Source organism: Haematobia irritans, chromosome 5 (assembly GCF_050003625.1).
Source record: "Haematobia irritans isolate KBUSLIRL chromosome 5, ASM5000362v1, whole genome shotgun sequence".
NCBI classification, from domain to species: Eukaryota; Metazoa; Arthropoda; class Insecta; order Diptera; family Muscidae; genus Haematobia; species Haematobia irritans.
Genome location: NC_134401.1, coordinates 17,312,607 through 17,326,181, shown reverse-complemented (window position 1 = coordinate 17,326,181; position 13,575 = coordinate 17,312,607).

The window sequence follows — 13,575 nt, the reverse complement described above, 5'->3', positions numbered from 1 at the left end:
GACTCTGACCTAGGTCAGGTTAGGTTATGTTAGGTTAGTATAGTGGCAGCCCGATAGTTCACGCTCACTTAGAGTATGCAGTCCATTGCAAACCATCGGTTCGCCAAGTTTTGTTAAAATCGGTTCAGATGAACAATGTATCTACCAATCGTTAAGTGATTAGTACTTAAATCTATTTATTATACACCCAAGAATTTATGCAAAAAAACACTTCCAATTGTAAACCCATAAATATCTAAGTAATAGCAGTAAAACCCCAAAAAATAAAGCAGACAATTACCAAAAAGGAAACACTTAAAAATATGGGACAATAACCTTTTATGGAAATAGTTAACAGGTTGTGCACACTCATATAAATAATTTGATAAGCGTTAACATCATTTATATTTAGTAAATACGTGGTTTTTTTAAATAAAATCAATTTTATACTATTTTTCTACAAATTCTAAAGAAATTCCAAATAAGCGCCCACTATAAATGATCTCATATCAATCAATTCTCAAATCTCTTAACATCCAAGATCAGTAATTAAAACATTTCGAGCATTTAAAACTAGAAATCATCATTTTCATGTGCATTCTATCTTAGGTATGAGACAATATTATTACGTGAAATCGTAGACATTCTAGAGTGTTTTTGGTGGTGATTTCATCTCAGTTTTATTTCCCGTAGAAGGTTAACTTAAACATTACCTAACTCAATCACCCACACGATTACTGGTAACCCCTTTCTCGTTTCGGTGCGGTGAAATAAATATAAATCCGTCAGAATTAGCAAGTGGGTAACAAATGAATTAGCGAAAAGCTAATGACTTGAGCTATCTTATGATAATGTTTAGAATTTGTCATAGAAACAAAATTACATTTAAATCTAAAGGTTACAATGAAAATTCCTAGAGAAAAAGAAAAAGATTATAGAAATTAAATATTCTAGAAAAATTATATTATGCAAATTGGAAAATTTTCCCATCTTGAGAAAATTTCCTATAGTAATGAAATTTTTAGAAAATTTCCTATAGAAAAAAATTTTCAGAAAATTTCTTACAGAATTTAAATTTTCAGAAAATTTCGTATAGAAATTAAATTTCAGAAAATTTCCTATAGAAATGAAATTTTCAAAAAATTACCTATAGAAATTAAATTTTCAGAAAATTTCCTATTGAAATGAAATTTTCAGAAAATTCTTATAGAAATGAAATTTTCAAAATAGGAATGACATTTTCAGAAGATTTCCCATAGAAATATATTTTTTTTAAAAATTTTCTATAGAATTGAAATTTTGCAAAAAAAAAATCCTACAGAAATGAAATTTTGCAAACATTTCCTATAAAAATTAAATTTTACAAAAATTTGCTATAGAAATTAAATTTTTAAAAATTTCCTAAAGAAATTAAATTTTCAGAAAATTTGCCATAGAAATAAAATTTTGAGAAAATTTCCTATAGAATTGAAATTTTATAGAAAATGAAATTTTTAGAAAATTTCCTATAGAAATGAAATATTCCAAAAAATTACTCTAGAATTGAAATTTTCAGAAAATTTCCTATAGAAATGAAATTTTCAGAGAATTTCCTATTGAAATGAAATTTTCAGAAAATTCCTATAGAAATAAAATTTTTTAGAAAATATTCTATAGAAATAGCAATATAGATATGACATTTAAAAAAAATCCTATAGAAATGGAATTTTCAGAAAATATCCTATAGAAATTAAATTTTTTAGAAAATTTTCTGTAGAAATGAGATTTTGATAAAATTTCCTATAGATATGAAATGTTGAAAAAATGTCCTATAGAAATGAAATTTTGAGAAAAATTTCTATATAAATTAAATTTTGAGAAGATTTCCTATAAAAATGAAATTTTTAGCATTGACTAATTTACACTTGTAGATGCAATGCATGGTTTTAAGCTGAAATCGAAAAAAAAACAACAATGTTAAAGAACAAAACCAACAATAATAAAACAAAAACGAATGAAAATTTTTTATAGAAATGAAATTTTGAGAAAATTCTTATAGAATTGAAATTTTGAGAAAATTTTCCATTGAAATGAAATTTTCAGAAAATTCCTATAGAAATGAAATTTTCAAAAAAAAAAATTGTTATAGGAATGAAATTTTCAGAAAATTTCCTATAGAAATGAAGTTGTGAGAAAATTTCCTATAGAAATAAAATTTTGAGAAAATTTCCTAGAGAAATGAAATTTTCAGAAAATTACGTACAGAAATTAAATTTTCAGAAAATGTCCTATTGGAGTTAATTTTTTAAAAATTGTAAAAATGAAATTTTGACAAAAATTTTCATAGAAATGAAATTTTCAAAAAAATCTTATATGAATGAAATTTTCAGAAAATTTCCTTTAGAAATGAAATTTTCCTATAGAAATGAAATTTTGAGAAAAATTCCTATAGAAATGAAATTTTGACCAAAATTTCTTATAGGAATGAAATTTTCAGAAAATTTCCTACAGAAATTATTTTTTTTTTTAAATTTCCTTTAGGAACGAAATTTTGCAAAAAATTTCTACAGAATTGAAATTTTGCAAAATTTTTTTATAGAAATGAAATTTTGCAAAAATTTTCTATAAAAATAAAATTTTGGGAAAATTGATATGAAATTTTTAGAAAATTCTATAGAAATGCAATTTTTAAGAAAATTTCCTATAGAAATGAAATTTTTAGAAAATTTCAAATATGAAATGAATTATGCAAAAATTGAAATGATTTTTTTTTAGAAAATTCTATATAAAAATTAATTTTTAGAAAATACCCTACAAAAATGATTTGTTTAGAAAATTTCTATAGAAATTTTCAGAAAATTTGTATAGAAATGAAATATTGAAAAAAAAAATTTATGAAAAATTAATTTTGACAAAATTACTTACAAAAATAAAAATTGCAGAAATTTTCTACAGAATTAAATACCGCCAGCTATTATCCTAAATTATTGATTATGATAAAATCATGTTAAATAAATTTGAGTTCATGTCCGTTGATAAAATCTTTCCGTGTTTTTGTTGTTGTTTATTCATCCACAAACATCGTATATTAAAGCCGCAGGACACCAATTATAGATCACTTTATAGTGTATCTGACATCTGTTTTGTAGTGACTGTAAGATAAACAGGATTTGTCTTTGTCTTGATGGTCACCACAAACTAAACATCTGCCTACAGAAAAAGAAAGCGAATGATATTCAAAATAACAAAAACGAACGGACCTCTGAGGATGAGTTCTCTGATTTTGATCTCAGTGGTTAACTCAACCACCAAATTGGACCGGGTATTTATTTTAGCCTAATTTAAATTAAAATACAAACGTATCCAAACAATATCCTATAAAATTCAATCAGAAAGATGTTAAGATGTTAAGAAATTTGAAAATCGACAGAGTGTGTGGGTTTTTACATTAACAAAACTCGCTTAAATAAAAGAATTATTGTAAATATATTTTTACCATTATTTGCTTTACCCAATCGGCCTCACATCTGATGATGATGATGTCCATCTGTCAGTTTGGCCAACCCTCTCCATTTATGGCCATTTTGCGACGGCTAATAACACCTGTAACGTGTTTCAAACGCCTAAAAAAACATAGTCGGTGTGTATTTATTCAAGCTTTTCGTAGTCAAACCAAAGACAAAACGTCATTAAAGTCATTCTCCACGAAAAAAAAACTGCAATTAAATCTAAAATTGTTGCCATTTTACAAAATAAAACCGAATTAAGCGAGAATAAGCGAGTGAACGGCAACAACGAAGACAACCAAACAACGGCAATTAATTGTGAATTAGACTAATGCCACCCGATATGGAAGTATAAATGTTGCAAACTATAGGTAAATATTGTAAAATAAATACGCTATAATTAAAAATTTTGCAATTTCTAGGAAATGAGTAGGGGGGAATTTGTTTCGTTCGCTAAATTTAAGTGTTTTTTTAATTTTGGAATCCAAAATGTGTTTGATTTCAGATTTGCTATCCATCCAATTCTTAGTTAGATTAAGTATGATGGTTAACTATGACAATTAAAATCTTTGTGTTACGATGGGTTCCTGCTCGGGCGCCATTTGCAATATTTTTTCATAGGAAGCTGGGTTAGGTTTAGTCAATTCCAGGGTCGATCTAAGGATTCGCAAAACTTAAATAATTCCAGAAATTAGTTTCCCTTGTGTTGGAGAGAAACGTAAGACAATGATGGGGATTATGTCCAGATTCGGCTTGATGGTTATAATGAACTTGCTGGTAGCTCGCTATTCTGTAAAAAGTTTTTAATGTCCCTGGGTGCTACGCAATTCTACTACAATTCTAGGTTTGGGCAAATATAGTGATTGTTAGTTGCAGAAATATTTAGACAATCAAAATATTGGTGATATGATGAGTTCCTGCTCGGGCGCCATTTTTAACAATTGTTTATATGGAAAGATGGTGTGGGTTCAGTTAATTCAAGGAGACTCAAAACTCAAATGATTTCACAAATTAGTTTCCTTGATTAATGCCGGATTCGGCTTGAAGGTTATAACTAAATTGCTGGTAGCTGGCGATTCTGTAAAAACGTTTCAGATATCGCTGTGTGCCTGGGCCCGCAATTCTGCTCGGGTTCTAAAGTTTCTTCTGTAGTAATATTATGGTTCTTGCGGTTCCTTAGCCTGTGAGAAAAGTGTATCCACTACAAGTGAGGAAAGGAAACCCTCAGCTTGTGAGAGTGTATACACTTTACTTGGAACATGGAACACTCTAATGTTGTGACCATAGTATACGCTCAAAATGTGAGGAGATGTCATGCTCATCGTGCATCAATTGCAGTATCGCCGTTGTTTTTCAACAGTGATTTATTTCCTCTCAGATATTTTGGTGGGATTTCTAAACGTTCATCACTTCTGAGAATTCTTTCACATTGTGTGACTCCCGGTTCGCGTATAGAAAAAGAAGTCATTTGTCAGTGTGCTAAACATCTTATAGGTCAGAGAAGTTTACCACCTGCGCTAGGCTCACTTACACTAATCTGTCCATTGTGATACAACGGGTGGCGAACTCTATATCTCTCTTATCAATGAGTGCTGCCTAATTCTATGTTAAATTCAATGACAAGAGACCTCGTTATCATTGAGCTACCTATAGTTCTTGCCGATGATTATTTGTTGTTACAGAAATACTTGGAATATAAAATTCCTTGTCCCTGCTCGGATACCATTAGAATATGGGTTTTGCCTGGAAACCTGGTATAAGGCCACTCGATTTCATATAAGGAGCCAGAAACTTTAAATGATGGGTTGGTTTCCCTAACCACTGGCCTCATTGAAGGTTTCTACCTGTGTCGGGGGAAAGTGTACTCCCACTCCCCTCCTCACTTCTATCTATGGATGATGTCCATTTTATATTTAGCTCTTTACAAGAGGCTTCACAGAAAGAAAATTTCATTAAAACTGAGCCAACGATTCCTTAAAACTGAGCCAACGACTTTTTTTCATTGACACGATGAAAATGTATCATTGCACCCTCAAAAAAAATCGCTTCTCTAACATATGTTCCAAACATATTTTGCAGGAAGCACATATATTATTGGATACCGCCGAAACATTAATATGTTTGTTTTATGTGAGCATATTATATGTTTGGAAGCATTTTGAGTCCAAAAATAGTATATACTTGGAAGAATTCCCCAAAGAAGATTGTGTTCATTCCCTCACATATTTTTAACTTCCACTAAATTTTTGAGTTCTTCGCATCTTTTTCTGTAATACAAATATGTTGTTTTTTTTCAAATGTCTATTTTCTTGGTTCCGAATGTCTATTCTCTTTATTCCGAATACTCAATCTACTATTCAAATTAAATAATATTTAGACTTAAGCATACCAAATTTTTGGCAATATTATAAAACAGTTTTCCGAAACAACATACAAGCGGTTTCACAGAAATTGCTCTCATTTCATTCTCTCGCTGTGTTATGTTGATATCTTTTTATTCAACCCTCCCGGTTTCCATCTCTATTTCTTTCTCTATACTAACTCTCTCTCTCTGTCGCTCTCTGAATAAAGTATCACAACATATATATGTTTACTCGAAATTTGTAAATTTATATATGTTTCCATTCACGCATATTATTTTTTTGAAACATTCATGCCCCGAACATAATATATTCTAACATATTAACATATGTGTCCCAAACATTTTGTGTTAGTTTAGGAACATTACATGTTTGCACTTAAATATATTGTGTTTAAAAATTGTGCCCGAAGCACATTTTGTTTATATCAGAACATATGAAAAACATATTTTTCTAACAGTGTGGCAATGTGAAAATGTTCATTAGTGGTTAATAGAAAGATCATAATATTAACGAAAAAATTCATTATTTTTTTACATATTATTACAATATTTATTGGAGCTTATTGAAAAAAAAATACCAGATACCAATCTACACAAGCCTACTATATATCGATGCCCTCATTCCAGAGCACGCTAAGTCGACTTAGCATTTTTTGATGGAGTTCGTTGATTTTTATTCGGATTGATTTGAATTGCATCCTGTCAAAAGTTCGAATTTATTGGACACTTCTATTAAAAGTTATGGTTAATATTGTACGTAGCCTGTGGCTAAAGTTTTTAAAATTTCCAATCCAAAAAGGGCAAAAAGCTTTGTTCGGTCTAAAGCGATCTAAGTCATTTTTAGCCATGTTCGGGAGCCACCGTGGTGCAATGATTAGCATGCCCGCCTTGCATACACAAGGTCGTGGGTTCGATTCTTGCTTCGACCGAACACCAAAAAGTTTTTCAGCGGTGGATTATCCCATCTCAGTAATGTTGGTGACATTTCGGAGGGTTTCAAAACTCCTCTAAGTGGTTTCACTGCAATGTGGAACGCCGTTCGTGCTCGGCTATAGAAAGGAGGTCCCTTGTCATTGAGCTTAACATGGAATCGGGCAGCACTCAGTGATAAGAGGGAATGTGGTATCACAATGGATTGAATAGTCTAAGTGAGCCTGATACATCGGGCTGCCACCTCACCTAACCTAACCTAAACTAACCATGTTCTATAATCACTATTTTGAATTTGTACATACTAAACCCAAATCTACAATAAACATGACTTTAAGGCCGAAAACAGTGAATTTATATCTTATACGGTTTTTGGGAAATTCCAAAAACAAAAACTTTGAACATGTTTCCTGTAAAATTCACTTTTTAGACTTATGGCTATATTCATAATAATTTACCGACAGTTTATCGAAGGAATTTGTATGGCAATAGTAGGTTTAAAGTTTACGTTAACTTTTATGAATATGGGGGTTAGTGTACATGTTTTATCGTTGGTTAATTCGAATTTCCATAGCCTTTAGTACAAATCTGGCGAAGGGATATGATTCATCTTGTGTCTTAAATTATTATATATTATATTATTCGTTGGCTTAATTTTAATGACAAATTTCGTAATATTAAAGAAATTGTATAGCCGAGTCTAAGGGTCTGGTAAGACTTACTGTGAAACCACATAGAGATCAAATTAAAAATTTACCAGAATTACTGAGAGGAGTTTAGCCAGAAAACGTTTTAAGGATTCTTCACCCAACAATAAAATTGAATGAATTAAATTAATTCTTTAATCAAAACAAAAATCAGTCGCACATTTCAAATGTGTCAATTAATATTTTAAGTGGATCATTACATTTTTTTCTGTGTACATAAATAAAAGTATTTGCTTTTAACTCGAACGAAAAATTTGTAAAAATTGCAAAGTTATTATACCCTCCACCATAGGATGGGGGTATATTAACTTTGTCATTCCATTTGTAACACATCGAAATATTGCTCTAAGACCCCATAAAGTATATTTATTCTGGGTCGTGGTGAAATTCTGAGTCGATCTGAGCATGTCCGTCCGTCCATCCGTCTGTTGAAATCACGCTAACTTCCGTACGAAACAAGCTATCCGATCCGGCTGAAATTTGGCACATGGTGTTGGTATATGGTATCTAACAAACATGCAAAAATTGGTCCACATCGGTCCATAAAAATATATAGTCCCCATATAAACCGATCCCCCGATTTGGCTTTCGGAGCCTCTAAGAGAAGCAAATTTCATCCGATCTGGCTGAAATTTGGTACATGGTGTAAGTATATGGTCTTTAACAACCATGCAAAAATTTGTTCTTAGATTGGTCTTGGCCTTAGAGGCTCCGCAAGCCTCCCATATAAAGGGACCCCCAAATTTGGCTTGCAGACCCTCTAAGAGAAGAAAATTTCATCCGATCCGGCTGAAATTTGGTACATGGTGTTAGTATATGGTCTCTAACATCTATGCAAAAATTGGTCCATATCGGTCAATAATTATATATAGCCCCCATATAAACCGATCCCCCGATTTGTCTTGCGGAGCCTCTAAGAGAAGCAAACTTCATCCCATACGGCTGAAATTTGGTACATGGTGTTAGTATATGGTCTCTAATGATCATGCAAAAATTGGTACACATCGGTGCATAATTATATATAGCCCCCATATAAACCGATCACCAGATTTGACCTCCGGAGCCTCTTGGAGGAACAAAATTCATCTGATTCAGTTGATATTTGGTACGTGATGTTAGTATATGGTATCCAACATCCATACAGGAATTGGTTCATATCAGTCTATAATTATATATAACCCCCATATAAACCGATCCCTAGATTTGACCTCCGGTGCTTTTTGGAGATGCAAAATTCATCCGATCTGGTTGAAATTTGGTACGTGGTGGTACTATATGATATTTAACAAAAAGTGGTCCATATCAGCCCATAATCATATATAGCCCACATATAAACCGATCCCGAGATTTGGTTTTGGAGTCTCTTGGAGGAGCAAATTTCATCCGACTCCGTTGAAATTTGGTACATTGTGCTAGTATGTGGCCGTTAACAACCATGCCTAACTAGATCCATATCGGTCTATAGTTATATATAGCCCTCAGATAAATCTATCCACAATCACACAAAAATTGGTCCGTATCAAGTTCATAATTGTATATAGCCCCCATATAAGCGACCCCCATATTTCAATTCTGGCTCCCTACGTACCGTGCAAAAGTCCATATCGATTAGTATTTATTTATAGACTTACCTACACATACCTTTTTTGTCTAATATATACCACGTATGGACTAACTCACAGTTTAGAAAACGATTTAAGATACCACAACCCAAGTAATTCGATTGTGGATGACAGTCTTTCGTAGATGTTTCTACGCTATCCATGGTGGAGGGTACATAAGATTCGGTCTGACCGAACTTACGGCCATATATACTTGTTATTTTTCTTTTAGCACATGAGCAAATGGGTACCTATTCCAACCTGATCTATTGATATACCGATTTGCCTTATGTACGGTATCCATGATCTTAAGTAATTAACACAAATCAAATAGTTGACCACAACACTAAATTAAATACGCACCTGTTTAATGGAAATTCCAAGTAGCAGCAAAAAAGATTATTTAGAACTTGCCTTTCAAAACACCGACAAACTTTGTAACACTTTTATTATTATTTTTTTTTTATTTTAAGAAATATCAACCAATTATTTTGCATTAGATCCAAAGAAAAACACACTTAATTACTGAAATCGATTTTTTTTTTCATTTTTATATAAATTTGCATTGTATAATTGGTACTTGTATTTTCCCATTTAATTAAGCTACAAAATTATAGAAGATTTTTTTTTGTATACACTTGAGACGGATACAATTACGATACTTCCATTTGTTTCTATTTTAAGTAATTACAGGTCGTTTTACATTGATAATATTCACAAATTATATTCTCAGAGGCATGTATGCAAGTAGATTAGAATGGATGCTCTGTTATGTTGTTACTGATACATGATGCGGATAAATGGCGCGTTCTTTTAACACAATACGATGTTGCTGGCGCGACGTTTCAATTCGGACTAAAACGCACAATGCACATTTCGCTTTATGTTTTCCCCCAACAATAACAAGACACACAACACAACAACAACATAAACGATGAATTCAATGAAAATCTTTGGAATAACAAATATACAAACAAATGTTATGCAGACAATGTGCTTGAGAGACAAGTTCAAGATACAAGAGACACAACATATATGAGAGTTTTTGTTTTGCGAATTTACTCTCGCCATACAATGTTGACAACGGCATTGATGTTAACGATGATGAGATTTAGCAACAAATCTTCTATGTTTCTTAGACTCTCTATGGCAAAAAATACACTTCCGCGCGCGCACACACACGCCCGCTATTACAATCACAACAACAACAAACACTAAGCTAAAATGTGTTGTATGGTAAAGGGGGTAACCACACCATGCTAAAGAATTAGATTTTGTTAATACACGCTATGATCATGCTTTTGGCCCGAGACAAATCCCAGCTGATGATGATTATGATAATGCTATGGGTAGATTAGCTTTGTTGATCATTCTTTTTCCTATAAGCCTCCATAGGAATTATAGACTACACCTTAATCTCTAAATTATATGTTTTCTTAAAACGCAACTTGTAATCGTCCATAGTTAGCCAAAGGGGGCAACCATAACAATCCAGAATTCTAACAAAACGAGTGTTTGAATTACGTGTTTTTTATTATTTTTTCCTCTTTGCCTTGGCCTTTTAATTTCAGTTCATAGTCAACTTCGCGCTTTATAATTTCTACCACTACCGTCTAGTACAATCGGTTTCAAGTAACTGATTTTGTTTGCCTATAAAAAAGCTTGTCTTAGTTCGCATTGTAGTAGTCCCAGCAATTGTAATAGTATTTTGTTTTACAAAAGAATACGTCTAGCGTTTAACCACCATACTAACGACGTTCAAGTGCCATAATTTCGCATTCCATAACGAAGTGCCAAAGTAAAAAACGAAGTAAACTTTAGCTTAGTTTAAATGAATATTACGTACTAATGTTTACATATTAAATTTCACGGGCAGCAAAAAAAAAAACATGCGAAAGACAAAAAAGACTGCGAAAGACTAACATGTTGTTGCTTCATAGCAGGAGAGAATAATGACTGATCGTTTTGTTGTTTTGTCGTGTTTAGAAACAATAAAGTTGCTAAGCATGTTGCTAAGCTGTGTAATCATCGCATGAAGAATAAAAGTGGTATTCTTCACTATCGGTGTTAATTGCTAACGGTAAACGGAATACCCAAATGTTTCAATCATAGGCAAACAACATAGAACCTCTGTCTTCATTATTAAAGAATGTTTCAAGGCGTGGAAATTTGTATTTTAATTTTTTGTCTATAAAGCATTCTACGGACCGTAACTGATAGATATTTGGATGGAGATCATCAACTGCTTGCAGATTGAATGTGGATTGAGTGTATGATGTTTAATATGCGACCAATCAGGAGCAACTATCGGACTTTTTATGGTGTTAGCAAATGAGGAAAATAGATTTCGCCACGATGATCGGATTTTTTATTTGCTGCATGACGTTCCATATATGTTTAAGGTCATGCGGACCGGCATCGATACTCACTATGGAAAACCGTCTTGGGGCGTTAGTAAGGAATTCTGTGATATTGACTCCTCCTCGAAAAAATTCAATTTTGGGGAAAATTGCATTTTTCGGCATTTTGATTTAACATCGTTTATAATGAATTTTAAAATTTTGCCTTTTTTATTAACAAATTTATTTTTAAGTAGTTTTTTGTTTTATTAACGTTTATTCCGTTTTGCTTTGACAATGAATTCTTTTCTATGAACGGTACTCTCGGACGTTTTTGATTATTCGCGTTTTTTGGCCTATTCTGGATACTCGAATCCGCAAAATTTGTAACCTCCCGTTCAGTTCATAAAAACACAATCGAATTAAACAAGTGAGTAAAGTAGAAAGTCGAGCGGGGCTGACTATATCACCCTTACTGAATTAGTAATCATAAGCATTTGTGGGGTAACATTGATATAGGTCTGGGTGATAAACCGCATGTACCCCTTAATAAGAAAATTAAGGGGTACATGTTTATGGGTGCTTTGTCTCAATCTGACTATAGCTCATAGTCAGTGTTGCCACCCCTACACTGGTAGAAAAATGTTTCGTACTATTAACGAACGGGCTTCGTTGATTATTTTTCGTTAATATTACGAAATTTTTCGTTATGAGAAAGAAAGTGATCGTTAATACAATGAAATCAATCGTTAAAAGACAATTTTGTGTTTTGGTTTTTTGAAACACGTTTCGTTAATATTACGAATATTAACTTTGTATTTTTTTTTCAAAAATTAGAATAAAAAAAAATTTATTTATTCCGTTTGGCTGTGATTTTCTATGAACTTTACTCTCGGTTGTTTTTGATTATTCGCGTTTATTGGCCTATTATGGATGCTCGAATTCGCAAAAATTGTTATCTGCCGTTCAGTTCATAAAAACACAATCGAATTAAACAAGTGAGTAAAGTAGAAAGTCGAGCGGGGCTGACTATATCACCCTTACTGAATTAGTAATCATAAGCATTTGTGGGCTAACATTGATATAGGTCCGGGTGATAAACCGCATATACCCCTTAATAAGAAAATTAAGGGGTACATGTTTATGGGTGCTTTGTCTCAATCTGACTATAGCTCATAGTCAGTGTTGCCAGGGAAAATGTTCGGTTTACCCTACAAGGACAAAAAAAAGTTCCCTACTTTCCCATACATTCCCAAACAATTTTCCCTACAATATTTTTCGTTAAATTTAAACAAAGTTTACAAATCAAAAATGGTTCCAAGTACTTTATTATCTTAAAACATAAAAGTGCAACGTATATAATCTAGAACATAAATTTGTATTACCAACACGGTTGCCACAGTTGGTAGAATTCTACCAAAAATAGTAATTTTTTCTTAAATCTCTATAGAAATAAAATTTTGGAAAAAGTTTCTATAAACAATTTTTTTTTTGAGAAATTTTCTATAGAAATAAAATTTTTAGAAATTTTTTTTTTATAGAAATTATATTTTGAAAAAAATTTCTATAGAAATACAATTTTGCAAAAATTTTCTATAGAAATAAAATGTTGACAAAATTTTCTATAGGAATAAAGTTTTGACATAAATTTCTATAGGAATATTTGTTTGGTAGATTTGTGGTAATTTGTGGTAATCTTCAAATTTTATTAGATTTTTTTTTTTTTTGCACGAGTGGTAACTGTTGTTACCACACATTGTTAAAGATCAAGCCTTGCCGGCTTCTAATTTCCTCCTCTAGAGCCACCAAAATGTAAAAATTATTACAAATTGTGTTGAGTGAAAATGTTCCTACATTGTGGCCCTACGTCCTACAAGACGCTAAATATTACAAAAAACCAAAATATAGGGAATTTCCCCTACTTCTAGCAACACTGGCTGTAGTTGATATTGCACCTACGGAGTTAGTATGCCACTAATATTGAGTCCATTATTAAAAAAGAGAAAACCGCTCAATTATTGTGGGTAATAAATCCAAATTTCTAAAAATCGAGCAATATTCTTATGTAATAGCTACAAGTACGTATAAATATGATAGGCTAGTAAATCAAAATTTGAAATGTGAGTAACATTGGTTAATAAATAAGAGTATTATGGCCAAATTTGGGAAAAT